Source organism: Mytilus trossulus, chromosome 9, assembly GCF_036588685.1.
Source record: "Mytilus trossulus isolate FHL-02 chromosome 9, PNRI_Mtr1.1.1.hap1, whole genome shotgun sequence".
NCBI lineage: Eukaryota > Metazoa > Mollusca > Bivalvia > Mytilida > Mytilidae > Mytilus > Mytilus trossulus.
In genome coordinates this window covers 75398005-75418663 of record NC_086381.1, presented here as the reverse complement: position 1 = coordinate 75418663, position 20659 = coordinate 75398005, and the positions used below count along the sequence as shown (strand labels likewise).

General features: G+C 32.2%; 1 long non-coding RNA gene across 1 annotated transcript; it reads right to left on the bottom strand.

The window, feature by feature from the left end:
- Positions 1 to 795: 795 nt before the first annotated feature.
- On the bottom strand, positions 796 to 19740 carry LOC134683416 (uncharacterized). Its single transcript, XR_010101014.1, has 4 exons — positions 19564 to 19740; positions 6559 to 6582; positions 4411 to 4503; positions 796 to 882 (listed from the first exon to the last, which is right to left on the bottom strand). It is a non-coding gene; the product is annotated as an uncharacterized LOC134683416 (long non-coding RNA).
- Positions 19741 to 20659: the final 919 nt, after the last annotated feature.

The window sequence follows — 20659 nt, the reverse complement described above, 5'->3', positions numbered from 1 at the left end:
ACATCAAAACTTGTGTCATAAACTTTACAATGTTGTGTAATAAATATAAACAAAATATATATCACATGAATCAGTGGTCAAAACTTAATAAAATGACCAGTCACACTTGTATTTATATTCTACATAAACAACAAATAAACAACATGTTTTATTGTGAGATGTCAGAACTTCCATCAGAACTGTCAGGTTAAAAAAAAATTCTTTTTTTCTAGAAACATAAACAATATTTATATCAATGGACTCAGCTGGACAACACAATTAAAAGAAGACCCCACTTTATATAATTCTGTCAAATATTTGTTGTACATTAAATCTGTCTGATTAACTATGATTCAGTAGACATGGTAGAATGGTCAAAGTTAAAAAAAAAAAAAAAATCAAGAAACATTAAAACAAGTTATATTTTCTGATTCAGTACGAAAAGACAAGAAAAATAAGATCCCACTTTATATAATTCTATCAAGTATTTGTTATTTTTAAAAGATGTTTTACATTAGATCTGTAGAATTAACATGATCTAACTAAAGATGTTAACACAACTTGTTCTCATCAACTTCTCATTAAAATCAAATGTTAACAAAATAATTTTTCATCAGGAAACAAAATAAAACTTTTACTATCTGATTCAGTTCTGTGTTACGAATAAAATAAGACCCCACTTTATATAATTCTAACAAATATTTGTTGTCCATTAAACCTGTCTGATTAACAACATGATTTTGTGTAGATTCTGTATAAAGTGGTGTTTAGTCAGAGTAAGATGATTATATCTATCATTACCAAGGTGCTTTTGGCCTCTAACAGACTGCCGTGACTGATGAGGTACGTCACTACCTCCAGGTGTCCTTCCTCAGCGGCCTTCATTAATGGTGTCATTCCAAACTGTAATATCAACATATAACAGACATCAAAACTTGTGTCATAAACTGGACAATGTTGTGTAATAAATATAAACAAAATATATATCACATGAATCAGTGGTCAAAACTGAATAAAATGACCAGTCACACTTGTATTTATATTCTACATAAACAACAAATAAACAACATGTTTTATTGTGAGATGTCAGAACTTCCATCAGAACTGTCAGGTTAAAATAATAACTTTTATCAAGAAACGTCAACAATATTTATATCAATGGACTCAGCTTGACAAGACAATTAAAATGAGACCTCACTTTATATAATTCTAACAAATATTTGTTGTCCATTAAATCTGTCTGATTAACAATGATTAAGTAGAATGATTAAAGTTAAAAAAAAAAACTTTTTTCAAGAAACAATAAAACGAGTTATATTTTCTGATTCAGTACGAAATGACAAGAAAAATAAGACCCCACTTTATATAATTCTGTCAAGTATTTGTTATTTTTAAAAGATGTTTTACATTAGATCTGTAGAATTAACATTATCTGACTAAAGATGTTAACACAACTTGTTCTCTTCAACTTCTTATTAAAATCAGATGTTTAGAAAAAAAAAGTTTTGTCAAGAAACAAAATAAAACCTTTACTATCTGATTTAGTTCTGTGTTACGAATAAAATGAAACCCCACTTTATATAATTCTATCAAATATTTGTTATTAAATCTGTCTGATTAACAATGATGAATGAGCAAAATAAAAAAAAAATAATTTCAAGAAAAATAAAGACGAGTTATATTTTCTAAGTCAGATTAATGAGACAGGAAAAATAAGACCCCACTTTATATAATTCTAACAAGTATTTAATGTCCATGACACCTGTCGATTAACAGTATTTTGTGTTGATTCAGAATAAAAGCTTAAAAAGAATTCAGTGGTATTTCCATGTAAAATGTTTGTGTGGAGTATAAGTGAAGAACTTCAATAAGCCATGTTTTTACTTTTTGTTTGCGTTGCCTATAAATGTGATATGTCACATGTTTGTGAGCAGTATAAGAGTGTCATTGCTATGTCACTTGTTGGTGTTGAGTATAAGAGTGTCATTGCTATGTCACTTGTTGGTGTTGAGTATAAGAGTGTGATTGCTATGTCACATATTAGGGTTGAGTATAAGAGTGTTATTGTTATGTCACATGTTGGTGCTTAGTATAAGAGTGTCAGTGATATGTCACATGTCGGAGCTGAGTATAAGAGTGTTATTGCTAGGTCAAATGATGATGTTTAGTAAAACAGTGTCAGTGATATGTCACATGTCGGAGCTGAGTATAAGAGTGTCATGGTTATGTCACATGTTGGTGTTGAGTATAAGAGTGTCATTGCTATGTCACATGTTGGAGTTGAGTATAAGAGTGTTATTGCTATGTCACATGTTGGAGTTGAGTATAAGAGTGTTATTGCTATGTCACATGTCAGGTTGGTATTGAGTATAAGAGAGTTTTTGAAATGTCACATGTTGGTGTAAGTATGTCATTACTATGTCACATGTTAGCAGGTTACCCATGTCATGTTTAGTATAGGAGTGATGGATGAATGTTGTATGATGTGGTGTCACATGTCCTGTTCAGTAGAGGAGTGGTGGATGAATGTTGTATGATCAGGTGTCACATGTCATGTTCAGTTCAGGAGTGGTGGATGAATGTTGTATGATCAGGTGTCACATGTCATGTTCAGTACATGAGTGGTGAATGAATGTTGTATGATCAGGTGTCACATGCCATGTTCAGTATAATAGTAAATGAATGTTGTATGATCAGGTGTCACATGTCATGTTCAGTACAAGAGTGGTGAATGAATGTTGTATGATCAGGTGTCACATGTCATGTTCATTAGAGGAGTGGTAAATGAATATTGTATGATCAGGTGTCACATGTCATGTTCAGTACAGGAGTGGTTAATGAATGTTGTATGATGTGGTGTTACATGTCATGTTCAGTAGAGAAGCGGTAAATGAATATTGTATGATCAGGTGTCACATGTCATGTTCAGTACAGGAGTGGTTAATGAATGTTGTATGATGTGGTGTCACATGTCATGTTCAGTAGAGGAGTGGTGGATGAATGTTGTATGATCAGGTGTCACATGTCATGTTCAGTACAGGAGTGGTTAATGAATGTTGTATGATGTGGTGTCACATGTCATGTTCAGAAGAGGAGTGGTGGATGAATGTTGTATGATCAGGTGTCACATGTCATGTTCAGTACAGGAGTGGTGAATGAATGTTATATGATCAGGCGTCACATGTCATGTTCAAAACATAAGTGGTGAATGAATGTTGTATGATCAGGTGTCACATGTCATGTTCAGTACAGGAGTGGTAAATGCATGTTGTATGATCATGTGTCATATCTTGTGTCATGATGATGCAAGATTTATGTAAAACCAAAGGAATTTTTTTTATAGAATACCATGACAGTGTATGTTAAGGTTCATAAAGTATAATAAAATAAATCACAATATTTCAGTTGTATGCAGTTAAGAAGTATCAGACGGCAACCCTTTGACATACAAACTAGAGTGGTATTCATCAGTGTAACATGTGTAATGAATAAATCACAATGTTTCAATTGTTTACAGTTATGAAGTATCAGACAGCAACCCTTTGACAAACAAACTGAAGTGTTATTCATCAGTGTAATGAAGTAAATCACAATATTTCAGTTGTATGCAGTTAGGAAGTATCAGACAGCAACCATTTGACATACAAACTGGAGTGGTATTCATCAGTGTAATGAAGTAAATCACAATATTTCAGTTGTATGCAGTTAGGAAGTATCAGACAGCAACCATTTGACAAACACACTGGAGTGGTATTCATCAGAGTAATGAAGTAAATCACAATATTTCAGTTGTATGCAGTTAGGAAGTATCAGACAGCAACCATTTGACAAACACACTGGAGTGGTATTCATCAGTGTAATGAAGTAAATCACAATATTTCAGTTGTATACAGTTATGAAATATCAGACAGCAACCATTTGACAAACACACTGGAGTGGTTTTCATCAGTGTATTGAAGTAAATCACAATATTTCAGTGGTATACAGTTATGAAGTATCAGACGGCAACCCTTTGACATACAAACTGGAGTGGTATTCATCAGTGTAATGAAGTGTTTCAAGTTTGTTTGGGGCTGTTGTTTGTCTTTTCGTCTGGCCATGGCATTCTTCTTCTACTTCATGTACTTTATGTGTTTTTCTGCTGTTTTACTTGGGTATAGGTGTTGAATACAGGAGTTGTATACATCGGTGTCGTGTACTGATGTTTCTCACTGTTTGTGTTGAATACAGGAGTTGTATATATTGGTGTTATGAAATAATGTTTTGCACTGTTTTTGTGGAATACAAGAGTTCTATATACATTCGGGATGTATTTGCAATAACCAGAAATTAACATTGAATTACTGAACACTAACAAGAGCAATGTTTAACTGATTCATATTGTGTGTACTATATATCATGTATATGATAAACACATTTTACTTCACTTACCATATCATCGGTTCTACATTCCAAATTAGCTCTGTTCTTTACACATGATTCTACCTCTTTTATATTTCCCTCCTTTGCAGCTTTCAGAAGTTTCTGTAAGCAAAACAAAGTTTTTACATTTTCCTCTAAAATATAACCAGATGCTCCGCAGGGCACAGTTTTATACGACCACAGAGGTTGAATCCTGAACGGTTGGGGCAAGTATGGAAACAACATTCAAGCTGGATTCAGCTCTAAATTTGGATTGTGACTAAATAGTTGACACAGCATAGGTTTCTGACACAGAATGAATGTGGTCTAATGAAGTTAAAAAAATTTTTTTGCCTTTGAGCAATTCACTATGCTGTTGAATATTAATCTCTCAAAAAAATGTTTGAAGAAATTTTCTTTTTATTTATTAAATCTGAAATGAAAAGAATTGACCCCCCAATTTTTTTTTCACATCCCCCTTTCCCTTATTTCAAAACTGATCTCAATTCAAAATCTAATGAAGTTTGCAACAATAACTACTCATTTAAATACATCATAAAATATTCAAATGTAAAAAAAAGTGCTTGTTATCACTGAATGGTAAAGATTGTTTTAATCTATCAGTTGGTAGTAAAAGTGAATATACATTGTATATTGTATAAAACAATGATTTAAGTTGATTCAACTACTATTCTGGACAAAGAAAGATAACTCCAATTAAAATCCAATTGGAATTTCTTGCCATTGCACAATATTGTGCAATTAGATATTTCTTGATATTGTGCAATACTGTGCAATTGAAAATATTTGCTATTGCACAATACTGTGCAATTGAAGATTTCTTGCTATTGCACAATACTGTGCAATTGAAAATTTCTTGCTATTGCACAATACTTAATATAATAATTTTGGATCCTGATTAGGACCAACTTGAAAACTGGGCCCATAATCAAATATCTATTAAAAGTACATGTTTGGATTCAGCATATCATAGAAGCCCAAGAATTCAATTTTTGTTAAAATCAAACTTAGTTTAATTTTGGACCCTTTGGACCTTAATGTAGACCAATTTTAAAACGGGACCAAAAATTAAGAATCTACATACACAGTTAGATTGTGCATATCAAAGAACCCCAATTATTCAATTTTTGATGAAATCAAACAAAGTTTAATTTTAGACCCCGATTTGGACCAACTTGAAAACTGGGCTAATAATAAAAAATCTAAGTACATTTTTAGATTCAGCATATCAAAGAACCCCAAGGATTCAATTTTTGTTAAAATCAAACTAAGTTTAATTTTGGACCCTTTGGACCTTAATGTAGACCAATTTGAAAACGGGACCAAAAATTAAGAATCAACATACACAGTTAGATTCGGCATATCAAAGAACCCAAATTATTCAATTTTGATGAAATCAAACAAAGTTTAAATCTGGACCCTTTGGGCCCTTTATTCCTAAACTGTTGGCACCAAAACTCCCAAAATCAATCCCAACCTTTCTTTTGTGGTCATAAACCTTGTGTCAAAATTTCATAGATTTCTATTAACTTAAACTAAAGTTATAGTGCGAAAACCAAGAAAATGCTTATTTGGGCCCTTTTTGGCTCCTAATTCCTAAAATGTTGGGACCAAAACTCCCAAAATCAATCCCAACCTTCCTTTTGTGGTCATAAACCTTGTGTTAAAATTTCATAGATTTCTATTCACTTTTACTAAAGTTAGAGTGCGAAAACTAAAAGTATTCGGACGACGACGACGCAGACTACGACGCCCACTTGATAGCAATATACGACGAAAATTTTTTCAAATTTTGCGGTCGTATAAAAATGTATTATAAATGTAATAATTGAATTTAATAAGCTACATGTTTACAGTTTCAATAGCTTATAGCTTATATATTAAATACAATGACTATGAAGAGGGAATGTCATTATGAAATTGTCTATAATTTCAGAGTTTTTTTTAGAAATGAATGTCCTTTAATATCTTATATCTCTTTGTTTGTGTCCTGGAATTTTGTATATTGAAATTCTTTTCACTGTAGTTATTTTGATTTCTCCTGTTCTCCCCCTAAGAATACTGCACGCCTGTACCTTCATGTAAATTTAATAATAAACAACATAGGTCACATGAAATAGGTCACATGACCACTGACTTTTAAGAAGAAAAACTTACCTCATCCCAACTTGCCATTATATCCTGTAAAAGAAAGAGAAATCATTGTATTTTTATAACAATAAAGAGATACGGTATGATTACCAATGAGACAACTATCCACTTGTGTTCAAATAAAGTGGATGTAAGCAATTATAGGCAACGGTAAAGCCTTCAATAATGAGAACCAGATGCTCCGCAGAGCGAAGCTTTATACGACCGCAGAGGTTGAACCCTGAATGGTTGGGGCAAGTATGAACACAACATTCAAGCTGGATTCAGCTCTAAATTTGGATTGTGATTAAATAGTTGACACAGCATAGGTTTCTGACACAGAATGAATGTGTTCTAATGAACTTAAAATTTTTGTTTTGCCTTAGAGCAATTCACTATGCTGTTGAATATAAATCCTCTCTAAAAATGTTTGAAGAAATTTTCTTTTTATTTATGAAATCTGAATTGAAAAAAAATGAACCCCCACCCCCACCCCACCCCTAATTTTTGTTTTCACATCCCCCTTTCCCTTATTCCAAAACTGATCTCAATTCAAATTTCTAATGGAGTTTGTAACAATAACTACTCATTTAAATACATCATAAAATATTCAAATGTAAAAAAAAGTGCTTGTTATCACTGAATGGTAAAGATTGTTTTAATTTATCAGTTGGTAGTAAAAGTGAATATACTAGCTAGAATATACATTGTATATTGTAGAAAACAACGATTTGAGTTGATTCAACTACTATTCTGGACAAAGAAAGATAACTCCAATTAAAACATTTCTTGCTATTGCACAATTGCTATTGCACATTATTGTGCAATTAGATATTTCTTGCTTTTGCGCATTACTGTGCAATTGAAGATTGCTTGCTATTGTGCAATACTGTGCAATGGAAAATTTCTTGCTATTGCACAATACTGTGCAATTGAAGATTTCTTGCTATTGCTGAATACTGTGCAATTGGAAATTTCTTGCTATTGCACAATACTTAATATAATAATTTTGGATCCTGATTTGGACCAACTTGAATACTGGGCCCATAATCAAAAATCTAAGTACATGTTTGGATTCAGCATATCAAAGAAGCCCAAGAATTCAATTTTTGTTAAAATCAAACTTAGTTTAATTTTGGAAATTTTGGACCAATTTTAAAACGGGACAAAAAATTAAGAATCTACATAACAGTTAGATTTGGCATATCAAAGAACCCCAATTATTCAATTTTTGATGAAATCAAACAAAGTTTAATTTTGGACCCTGATTTGGACCAACTTGAAAACTGGCCCAATTAATAATCAAAAATCTAAGTACATTTTTAGATTCAGCATATCAAAGAACCCCAAGGATTCAATTTTTTGTTAAAATTAAACTAAGTTTAATTTTGGACCCTTTGGACCTTAATGTAGACCAATTTGAAAACAGGACCAACCAGATGCTCCGCAGGGCGTAGCTTTATACAACCGCAGAGGTTGAACCCTGAACGGTTGGGGCAAGTATGGACACAACATTCAAGCTGGATTCCGCTCTAAATTTGGATTGTGATTAAATAGTTGACACAGCATAGGTTTCTGACACAGAATGATTGTATTCAAATGAACTTAAAATTTTTGTTTTCTCTCAGAGCAATTCACTATGCTGTTGAATATTAATCCTCTCAAAAAAATGTTTGAAGAAATTTTCTTTTTATTTATGAAATTTCAAATGAGAAAAATTGAACCCAATTTTGTAATCACATCCCCCTTTCCCTTATTCCAAAACTAATTTCAATTAAAATATTCTAATGGAGTTTGCAACAATTACTACTCATTTAAATACATCATAAAATATTAAAATGTAAAAAAACTGCTTGTTATCACTGAATGGTAAAGATTATTTAAATTTATCAGTTGGTAGTAAAAAGTGAATATACATTGTATATTGTATATAACAAAGATTTAAGTTGATTCTGGACAAAGAAAAATAACTCCAATTAAAAAAAAATCTTGCAGATATTTCTTGCTTACTATACTGGACAAAGAAAGATAACTCTTAATTAAAAAAAAATTTGCTATTTCACAATATTGTGAAATTAGATATTTCTTGCTATTGCACAATACTGTGCAATTGAAAAGACTTGCTATTGCACAATACTTAATATAATAATTTTAGATCCTGTTTTGGACCAACTTGAAAACTGGGCCCATAATCAAAAATCTAAGTACATGTTTAGATTCAGCATATCAAAGAGGCCCAAGAATTTAATTTTTGTTTAAATCAAACTTAGTTTAATTTTGGACCCTTTTCACTTTAATTTAGACCAATTTTAAAACGGGACCAAAAATTAAGAATCTACATACACAGTTAGATTCAGCATATTAAAGAACCCCAATTATTCAATTTTGATGAAATCAAAACAAAGTTTAATTTTGGACCCTTTGGGCCCCTTTTTCCTTAACTGTTGGGACCAAAACTTCCAAAATCAATACCAACCTTCCATTTATAGTCATAAACCTTGTGTTTAAATTTCATAGATTTCTATTTACTTATACTAACGCTATGGTGCGAAAACCAAGAAAAATGCTTATTTGGGTCCCTTTTTGGCCCCTAATTCCTAAACTGTTGGGATCGAAATTCCCAAAATCAATACCAACCTTCCTTTTGTGGTCATAAACAATGTGTTTAAATTTCATAGATTTCTATTAACTTAAACTAAAGTTATAGTGGGAAAACAAAGAAAATGCTTATTTGGGCCCTTTTTGGCCCCTAATTCCTAAAATGTTGGGACCAAAACTCCCAAAATCATTACCAACCTTCCTTTTGTGGTCATAAACATTGTGTTTAAATTTCATTGATTTCTATTTACTTTAACTAAAGTTATTGTGCGAAAACCAAGAATAATGCTTATTTGGCCCCTTTTTCCTTAACTGTTGGGACCAAAACTTCCAAAATCAATACCAACCTTCCATTTATAGTCATAAACCTTGTGTTTAAATTTCATAGATTTCTATTTACTTATACTAACGCTATGGTGCGAAAACCAAGAAAAATGCTTATTTGGGTCCCTTTTTGGCCCCTAATTCCTAAACTGTTGGGATCGAAACTCCCAAAATCAATACCAACCTTCCTTTTGTGGTCATAAACATTGTGTTTAAATTTCATAGATTTCTATTAACTTAAACTAAAGTTATAGTGGGAAAACAAAGAAAATGCTTATTTGGGCCCTTTTTGGCCCCTTATTCCTAAAATGTTGGGACCAAAACTCCCAAAATCAATACCAACCTTCCTTTTGTGGTCATAAACATTGTGTTTAAATTTCATTGATTTCTATTTACTTTAACTAAAGTTATTGTGCGAAAACCAAGAATAATGCTTATTTGGGCCCTTTTTTGGCCCCTAATTCCTAAACTGTTGAAACCAAAACTCCCAAAATCAATCCCAACCTTTCTTTTGTGGTCATAAACCTTGTGTCAAAATTTTATAGATTTCTATTAACTTAAACTAAAGTTATAGTGCGAAAACCAAGAAAATGCTTATTTGGGCCCTTTTTGGCCCCTAATTCCTAAAATGTTGGGACCAAAACTCCCAAAATCAATACCAGCCTTCCTTTTATGGTCATAAACCTTGTGTTAAAATTTCATAGATTTCTATTCACTTTTACTAAAGTTAGAGTGCGAAAACTAAAAGTATTCGGACGACGACGACGACAACGACGACGACGACACCAACGTGATAGCAATATACGACGAAATTTTTTTCAAAATTTGCGGTCGTATAAAAATTAAGAATCTACATACACAGTTAGAATCAGCATATCAAAGAACCCCAATTATTCAATTTTTGATTAAATCAAACAAAGTTTAATGTTGAACCCTTTGGGTCCCTTATTCCTAAACTGTTGGGACCAAAACTCCCAAAATCAATCCCAACCTTCCTTTTATGGTTAGCAGCCTTGTGTTTAAATTTCATAGATTTCTATCTACTTATACTAAAGTTATGGTGCGAAAACCAAGAATAATGCTTATTTTGGCCCTTTTTGGGCCCTTAATTCCTAAACTGTTGGAACCAAAACTCCCAAAATCAATCCCAACCTTTCTTTTGTGGTCATAAACCTTGTGTTTAAATTTCATAGATTTCTATTTACTTAAACTAAAGTTATAGTGCGAAAACCAAGAAAATGCTTATTTGATCCCTTTTTGGCCCCTAATTCCTAAACTGTTGGGACCAAAACTCCCAAAATCAATCCCAACTTTCCTTTTGTGGTCATAAACCTTGTGTTAAAATTTCATAGATTTTTTTTCACTTTTACTAAAGTTAGAGTGCGAAAACTAAAAGTATTCGGACGACGACGACGCCAACGTGATACCAATATATATATACGACCAAAAAAAAATTAATTTTTGCGGTCGTATAAAAACCCATACCGTATAGTCAGCTATAAAGACCATAACATGAAAAATATGAAACAATTCAATTGAGAAAAACTAACGCCTAATTTATAACAATTTAACCAATTTACGAAAGACAAATGTGACGGACAAGAACCAGTGATAGCCATTGAACTACAAGCTCCTGACTTGGGACAGTCACATAAAGAATGAGGAGGGGTTAAACATGTTTGTATACAGGAGTTGTAATTTTACAAGGAATATATATTTCAATTATTGTTGTAATCATGATGTCATATTTAGATTGGCCCAATACCTTTAAGTATTAATGTTGATAAAATCTGTATTTTATTCAAATTATGATTATCCTCTAACCTTGTCCTTTTATTACATTCCACCATATACAAGTAAATCAGATAAACTTTAAAACAAAATTACTCTTTTTTAAATAGATGAGGTAAAAATGATGTACAAATCTTGCTTACATTTTAATGTCATTGTTGAAACAATCAAGGGCCATAACTCCTGAACAGCATAAAAGAAAATTTGCACTATCACACTTAACCTCCATTTTGACATGAGAAACAACAAATATTAAAACTTTAAAAGGTTTGGTTAAATGTTTCGCTAGTTATTACACAGAAATGTCATAAACGGTGATTTTTCAATCAATCACAAGGACCATAGCCATGATAGCACTTAATCCATAATATGCCAGCTATGCTTGCACTTATGGTAGAAGCATCGTTTTGGGACAAAGAACGATAACTCTTTCTAGACGACCCATCTGAAAAGTTTAGTCACTCTCGCTAAATCTCGTACGATTATTTTTTTTAATGGCGGCCGAATTTAACGTTTTAACGCGATCTTGAAAAAATTCTTGAAAGATCGGAATAATTTCTATGTTAAATACGACATGAATTTTTATTTGTTTGCAAAAACAAGAATTCAGAAATGTTGGCTACTTGTGTAGCTTATTTGAATTTTATTGTACCACGGAAATTACCGAAGTTATGACAACAACATCTGACGCCATGTTTCGTCTGCTTCAACATTCCATTATCAGTGAGGTCAAAGCAAATGTCCTAAATAATCACAGGTACTTCATTCAAAAGTCACAAAATCATAATTAACGATAACATATTTAGCGTAAAAGTTCCGTCCAGCCATGGGAACAAAGAAAAAAATTCTGCAAGCAATACATTTCGCATTTTTTTTTACAAATTGGCCATGCCGGGCAAACTCCGGTGCACTGGTTGACCATGACTCCTTATGTTCATCTGCCACATATCATTATTCCCCACACCAAGGAACAGTGATAATTATACAGTTGAATGTGATCACGCTAATTCATGTAGTCAATGGCGAATCCAGCATTTTTCATAAAGGGGGGGGGGGGGGGGGGCTGACGGTGCGCTCAACTCATGCTTCAGTTATTCCCTATATAATCATCATTTTTTTTCCCAAGAAAAGGGTCTCCCTCTGGATCCTATGGTAGCCCACAGACTAATTCAAAACTTAACAAAAGTCAAAAATAAAAGTTAAAACATTCAAATAATTCACAATCTTCTAAATCTGTACTTCCTAAATGGCAAACTCTCAAGACATCTTTTCCTTGATTATGTCACACCTTATACAGTCCCAGGAAATGGAAACTGTTTTGTTTTCTCTCTCTAAGTTTAATCATAAAAGGAGACTTGAGTCTGAGTAGTACATTTAGAACTGACTACTGTATATATTGTATGCTTCAATATTGTCCAAAATTGGATTTTATGGGAAGATGGAGTTATTAATATGATAACCCATTAGAATAAACCACTGCCCATGATAGGTATATACAGGGCATGTTACTTGGAAGAATGTGGGCTACATCCTTTAAAATTCAAGCTGCAGCAGTCACCTGCATATTTTATGCATCAGTTTATCCCTGATCAAAACATTTTTACTCTACCAAGTACTTTATCATGTTTATCACTATATCACTATCAGGTTCACATTTCAATCTATTTAGCAATACACACTTATGATATAACATCACAGTACCAAAATTGTACTCAGTAACCAAATTGCACCTTTTCAACAAAAAATACCTGCATGTGCAATTATCTTATTATCCTCTTTTTAATCTGGTAGATTAATTAATGAGTGATAGATTTCTCTTAGATTTTAAAGGTCTGAGTGACTATAAACTATACAGAGAACAATACCTGTTGTATTTGTTCAATGGGATAATAGAACTGCAAAAAGTTTAAATGGACAGGTCACTATCAGGTGAATCTATGGAAAGGTTCAATTGGGTTTCAATAAAATGAGCAAATTAGATGTGTTACCAGGAACATCCTTTTCTTCCAAAAATAATAGTTCCAGCATGAAATAAAACAAAATCTCTGTTTATATCCCAGTTTAAAGGATTTGAAATTAACCATACATGTAATGATGTATGGAATTTGGGTACTGGTCTCATTACAGGATTGTTTCGATGTAATTTCAAACTCATTTTTCAATGACTCTACATGGACTCAAAATTAATTTTAGAGTAAATTAGAGTATTCTCATCATGCTCATGTTAGCAACTTCACAAACGACTTAAAAATTTATTTTCATGACCAAAAAAAAAAAAAGTACAAACCTAAAGGCAATAAAATGCTTTGCCATGCACAGCCTGATACGACCGCAGATGTATATTGAGCATATAAATAACACCATTTTTTTTTTATGTCAGTTGAAATCAAACATATTTTACTTTCGGATCCTTCAATATGGACTAATTTGAAAACAGGAATCAGGTAGACCCACATATTTCTATTCAGCAGAAGTCTCGAACTACATGTACATATCTCCTTAATTTCATATGAAAGTAAGTCCTACAAACTATTGAAAATGTGTACATTTAATTTTTTTTCTAGCTCCTCTCATGTGAAAGCAGTACCTTTTTGGTCACTATTTATGTGTTGCGTCTAAATAAGAATTGTAACACTTTATAGTGACTGAACAGGTTAAACAAATACTTCTAAGGAAACAGAAAAAGAAGACAACTTGAAACAGCACAGCCATGCCAGTATATGTATGTATAAAACTCAGATCAGAATAACATTGGCAATGTGTTAGTTATATGTCCTTGTAAATTTATTGTGAGGAAAGTTATCAACAATTCTGCAGATAATGCAATTTTATCAAGTGTTTTGTACATTGCTGTTAAAATTTTCATACAATCAGTGAAACATTTAAACAAGCTAAACTTAATTTTTATTACTGAAAGTTTCAAACATTGACAAATGTTTTATTTACCATGTTTACCAAATAACTTGTGTTTCTGTGAAAAAAAATCATGTGCATTTTTGGAAATAAAGGGACAGAAGATCCTTTTCCTGCTCCGGTGCATGTCAATTGTGAATATATACTTACAGTTACCAAATATATTTTCTTTATCATGATACTCACATCAACATTATCATGATTATCAAGAAGTACAAATCATAGGAAAAACTACAGATAAAATATTTAAAACACCCTATTTTGAGTGCATCTCCAGCCAAATCAGTATTTGTTGAATCTATATATATACTAGATGAGTATAATCAATGTAAATAAGGTAATTTTTGGAAGAAAAACTCAAAATTTTGAAGAAAAAAACACACCCCCAATAATGTTGTTACCATAACCAAAAAATCAATTATAATCTTCCTTTTTTGTATTGAATCTTCTAGTAAAATTTCATAGAGATCCATTCACTTATACTCAAGTTATTGTCTGGAAACCAATGTGTCTACTTGAAAACAACTATGACATCATTCAGCAAATTTTTTACATGCTTATATTTCCGATTTCCATTCTCAATTTTATTTTGCTGTCATATAAAAACTTGAAAAGTAAGCTACATCATGTGCATGTTATACAAAAAATATTTGCAAAAAAAGACATAAAGCTGACTCTGAATTAGTACAAGAAGTTGATGTAGAACAATTCATACAACTCACAAACTGAAGATGATCAGAAACACAATTGTTATTTGAGTCAGATTTTTTTTAACGAAGCCCTTCAACTAAAATTATTTGGTTAAAATTTAACACTAGTATTAATGTTTATCATAACAAATTGACAAATACGGCCTAATTACTATACAGCCTTTATTATCACCTAAAAAACTACTGTGTACAGACTTACATGTGCGGTTTGGGAAGTTTGGGAAGTTTTTATGTTTTAAGATATATATAAATTTAATTTAATTTGCATATATATCTGAAAGATAAAATCATTTTTGGTGAAGATCTGGATTTAACACATTTTTTTTGTCCTAATGCTTGAACAGATTTTTTATTCATCAATTTATGAACCAGAATATTTTTTCAGGAAAAATACCATAACCCCTCATGCCTTTTCAAGTTCAATGTTCGTTCCCTAAACATTTTCTATCTGAACTTATAATTTCATTTTAGACATGCAACCTAGGACATTTGTTCTGAACATGCATGAAATATTTGCCACTGGACGTTAAACAACCAACAACTAATCAAAACATAGGACATTGTCTTAGTATAAAGCTGGCATTTAAGGTAGCGCCTTCCTCATATTATGAAAATGTAAAAGTGCTGGTAGCAACCATTTGTCGAAATTGGGTTTGTCAGTCAGAAATGTGTTTTTCTTGTTTTTGTAAAAATACTGTTAAAAGTAAGAAGATGTGGTATGATTGCTAATGGGACGACTCTTCACCAGAGAGCTTTCAATAATGACATGAATGAGCAAAAGCTATACCAAACAGCAATCTATAAGTAAGGCTCCAAAATGACAAATGTAAAGCACTTCCAACGAGAAAGGTCTGAGAACACACTTATTTCGTAGTGCATATCTTTTAGACAATAAATTCAAATTAAAAAAATCGCATCTGCTGCATCTCATAAAGATTTGTACAGTGTAGTGTACTACTTTTGGGACAAATAATATCAAAATTATAGAAAAGTCTACCAGCTCTAACTTAAAATATGGACAATTCTATGTTAAGGGGTCTATAATTCAGTTTGACAGCATCAGACATACTAATTCTTGACCTTCTTCAACTGGACAAAATCATTACTTTACATTACAATTCATCACCAAATTTTTTTTTTCACATGTAATTTCACCCCCATACTTTATATTTCATGCATAAAATATACTTATAAAGAAATAAATTTGGAAAGTGTATCAAAAAAATATGCAAGTTATACACTGTTCACACTAGGGACTATATTTGTAGACAACAACATCCTCGGACCAACTTAAGGCCAGATTTTTGTACAAATCAAGAAACAAAAACCAATATGATATATACATGTACAGCAACTAAAGACATTACCACTGAATTACAGGCTACTGGCTTGTGACCAGCTGGTGACCATTTGAAATTGTTTTTTTTTACAATTTTCCCTTAGACTTGTAAAGTAAATCCCTATGTTCTATTTTTAGCCATGTCAGCCATGTTGGTTGGATGGCAGGGTCATCGGATATATTTTTCAATCAAGATACGGTCCCTATTGAAAATTGTAGCTCACTCACAGAGTTTAATTCTATTTGGCCCAGTATATTAAGTGAAGAAGATTTTTGTAACAGATTGCAAAAATTTATGAAAAATATTGTTAAAAATTGACTATAAAGGGCAATAACTCCTTAAGGGGTCAATTGAAAATTTTGGTCATGTTGACTTAATTTGTAAATCGTACTTTGCTGAAAATTATATTGCTGTTAACAGTTTATCTGTATCTACAGATCTTTAATAATATTTAAGATAACCAAAACTTGCAAAATTTCCTTAAAATTACCAATTCAGGGGCATCAACCTAACAATAGGTTGTCTGATTCGTCTGAAAATTTCAGGGCAGATAGATTTAAAACTGTTGTACATTTTAACCCCATTTCAGATTTGCTCTTAAGGCTTTAGTTTCAGAGATATAAGCCAAAAACTGCATTTTACCCCTATGTTTTATTGTTAGTCATGTCCGCAATTTTGGTTGGCAGGCCGGGTCATTGGACACATTTTTAAAACTAGATACCCTAGTGATGATTGTAGCCAAGTTTGGTTAAATTTTTGCCCAGTAGTTTTAGAGAAGATTTTTGTAAAAGTTAACGGACGACGACTATGATGGACGACAGACGACGGACGCCAAGTGATGAGAAAAGCTTACTTGGCCCTTTGGGCCAGGTGAGCTAAAAATATTTGGGGACTTATAAAATTAATTTGTAGATTCACCGTACACAATTAAAAGGTAAAAATATCTGGGCCTTATCAAATATATATTTTAAGATTCACTGTACACGATTAAAATCTAAAAATATAGGGTGCTTTATACAATGGAAAGCAGGACACCCCTGCCTCTACCTTTACACATATATCGATATACGTATATAATGTTCATCTCATATCTTTCCTTATTGCATTGATTGTATGTTGAATAATATATTTAACGAGACAGTTAGTATGACATTTTTATTTAGCATACACGCTTCAAAATTTTGATTACAAATTGCATTGTAAAAGTTCCAAAAAATCTGTTAAAAGATCCTCAATTTCAACATAACTTGTTCAGGGTTCACGCTAACAGGCGACTAGGGCGAAGAAGTTGCTTTCCCGACCATCACTTCACTTTCCCCAACCCCATAAAGCGAAAACAAGTCGCCCTGTTGTTTACGATACTCACTTTCAGTCGCTTTCGTCATCGGACATTTTCAATTTTTACCAAGTTGATGAAACATCAATTTTTTATTGATAATTGAAGAAATTCAGACATACATGATTAATTTTCTTATTAAAAACGTCATGTTCCTTTCCAAATAGCTTGTCAAACATCATTTATTTTTGTAAATTTTCTTGCATTCGTCCGCTATTGACCGTTTTCTAACTACGGATCGGAACCTGACCAGCTATGATCGAAATCGGTATTTTTACAATAATAACTACAGACGCATGGATGGAACAGCCGACAGAAGAATATTGATCCCAAAAGGAAAAATTACGCATTCCACACGCATTAACAGACTTTTGGTTACATCTAATTGATTAGTGTATATAATTCCATATAATTTATACATTTATGGATTGTTTCAAAATATTGATTAAAGTTGCTCAACTCTGAGACTATTATACTAATATCAATATATTATGGCCCAGCTTAACTTTGTATATCTTTTGATGAGAAACACTGATTTTCATACACAAGATTAAATTGTAATTGATATATATTATAATTTCTTTACCTTTTTGACATAAATAAAATTCTTAGTGCTAGATATTTAGTTGGTAGTTTCTATAACATGTATAAAGAACCTAAACTTAAACAACTTTGAATTTGAACTGTTACTTTAATTGTATACTCAGATATGAATTGAACAATATAAAAAGAACATTATTTACATATTACCCTTTATACTATAGTAAAATCCAAACATTGTAGCGCAGCGCGCGAAGGAGCACTTCTCTTTCAAATTTCACCACTTCTCCCTATCAGTTTCCATGGTTTCAAAAAGAGAAGTCACTTCTCCCTATGATGCTGAAGTAGTCATGGTAGTGTAAGCCCTGAACTTGTTAACAAAAATGGTTAACATGGTTAAGGCCAGGATTTTTTAATTTGTTGGTTTACGGATCCGCCGACCCGATTTTGCCGATTTCCAAAATAAAAATAAAATCAAATTTTCAGGCTTTTTTTTTATTCTCGCCGACCCTAACAAATGCATTATCCCTGAAAAATAATTAAAATATCCTTTTTTATGAAATGAAATGCATTAATCACTAACAGAAGTGATGACACTTTCTGTTGTGAAAAATGAAACTTTCAGTTTACGTTTCTAAAAATAGACAAATCAATTATTAATGACCTTGAAATGTCGTTTGCGCAAATAATTTTGCGGAACGAAACCTGTGTTTAAAACAAATTACACAATGAGTTCGTTTCCCTTATTTGTCACCAGTCCATAAGATGCATGTTCTCGTATAAATAGACTTGTCCAAATGTGGACAGGTGGAAGTTCAAGAAATCAAGTTAAAATACTGAATTTTAACAAATCATTTGATATTTTCTTGTTGTACAGATAATAAAAAAATATCGTCCATTTGGATAAAAAACGGGAATGCATGACAACAGATTATTAAACCTGATATTCTCGTTTTTACAGTGGACGAGTCTATTACGTTTTTGACACGTGTGTTGAAACTTATTTTCGTACGACGTTTTTACTTTTTTTCTTTATCAGTTTTCGTGCTTATTATTTTTCACCAAGTTTTGAATAAAAGCTAAGTCAAATAACTGACGTGAATCTGTTTTTCTTGTTTGTGAAATGACGATTTAATTTCGTCTTTGTCAGTGTACCCCCCCCCCCTTTTTTTACGGGAAATTATTAGACAATGTCATGCGATGTTTACAGCTGAGCAATAATATTTCATCAAACTAAAATTTAAGAACGATGAAAAATAGTATGACAAACATATTATTAGAAAGGTGAAATATATTTTTATTTTGCATATGTTTTCTGTCTTGAAAGATCTTTTTTTTTCTTTTTTCCCGACCGACCGACCCGACTTTTTCATGGAGAAAATCCGTAAACCAACAAATTAAAAAACCGTGGCCTAAGGGTGATTTTGAAAGAAACTTCTTAAAATAAAGTCCATTACTAAGTATCAATACAATTAAATACCCAAAGTGAAATCTGTTGGTACGAGTTCTACAACCGTCAATATGGGATTACATGTGGGCCTTCGTCAAACTGTTATTGAAACTTCAGCATGTTATATATTATTGTTAAGTCTGTCTGCAAGGCCTTAATGCCACTTTATATAACATACCCCTTCTGCCACCAGTCAATCAAAATCTTAAAAAAAGTTTCAAAATTTAAAACATGTAAACAGATTAAACAGAATAGAGAATGGAAACAAGATATGTGTCAAAGAGACAACAACCAAAACCAGAGAGCAGAAAACAGCCAAAGGCCAACAATGGGTCATCAACACAGCGAGAAGATTCCGCACCCAGAGGCACACTTCATCTGCCCCCCCCCCCCCACCCCCACCCTTTAGTTATTACAGACATACATGTACTTTTTCTGTAATAACAGGTGTACTATGCATGATTGGCAAACTATAAACTGTTAAATATCTTTCTATAGTTGAGTATACATGTACATAAAGACAATAGTAATATCAATAGAACTTGTATACATTTTAACAAAACTAATGATGTATATTGTTCCTTTGAAACATGTAACATACATACATGTATATATGTACACCTTATAATGATTCCATATACAAATAGATTGGAAATGTGTCCATGGGACACAGAAGTTGCCCCCGCTCGCATATCATATAAAGTTATAAAGGGACATAACTGAAGAACGGTAAAAATCACTATCAAAATTTGGTTGAGGCTAACTTAAGTTAGAGAACGGAAACGAAAAATTCAGCAACTTTTCCATTTGTAAACGGGCACAACTACTAGAATACTACATTTTCAAGGATTTGTCTCACTATACAAATCCTTGTATTTTCTCATGGCTGATGTGTTACTATAGGGCCCCAAGATTTTTGTTTCTCAATAACCCGAATAATTCAGTCCCTCCCCGTGATTGACTCTCCCACTCGCGAGGGCCTGAAATCTTAATACGAGTTAAAACTTTTGCATGAATACGACAATCTTTCGTTTATCAGAGAAAAGATGTCAATAAAAAAAAAACAGCTACATTTTTGGAAAAAGCGTGGGAGGCAAAACATGACAAACATGACCAGTCAGGGGCA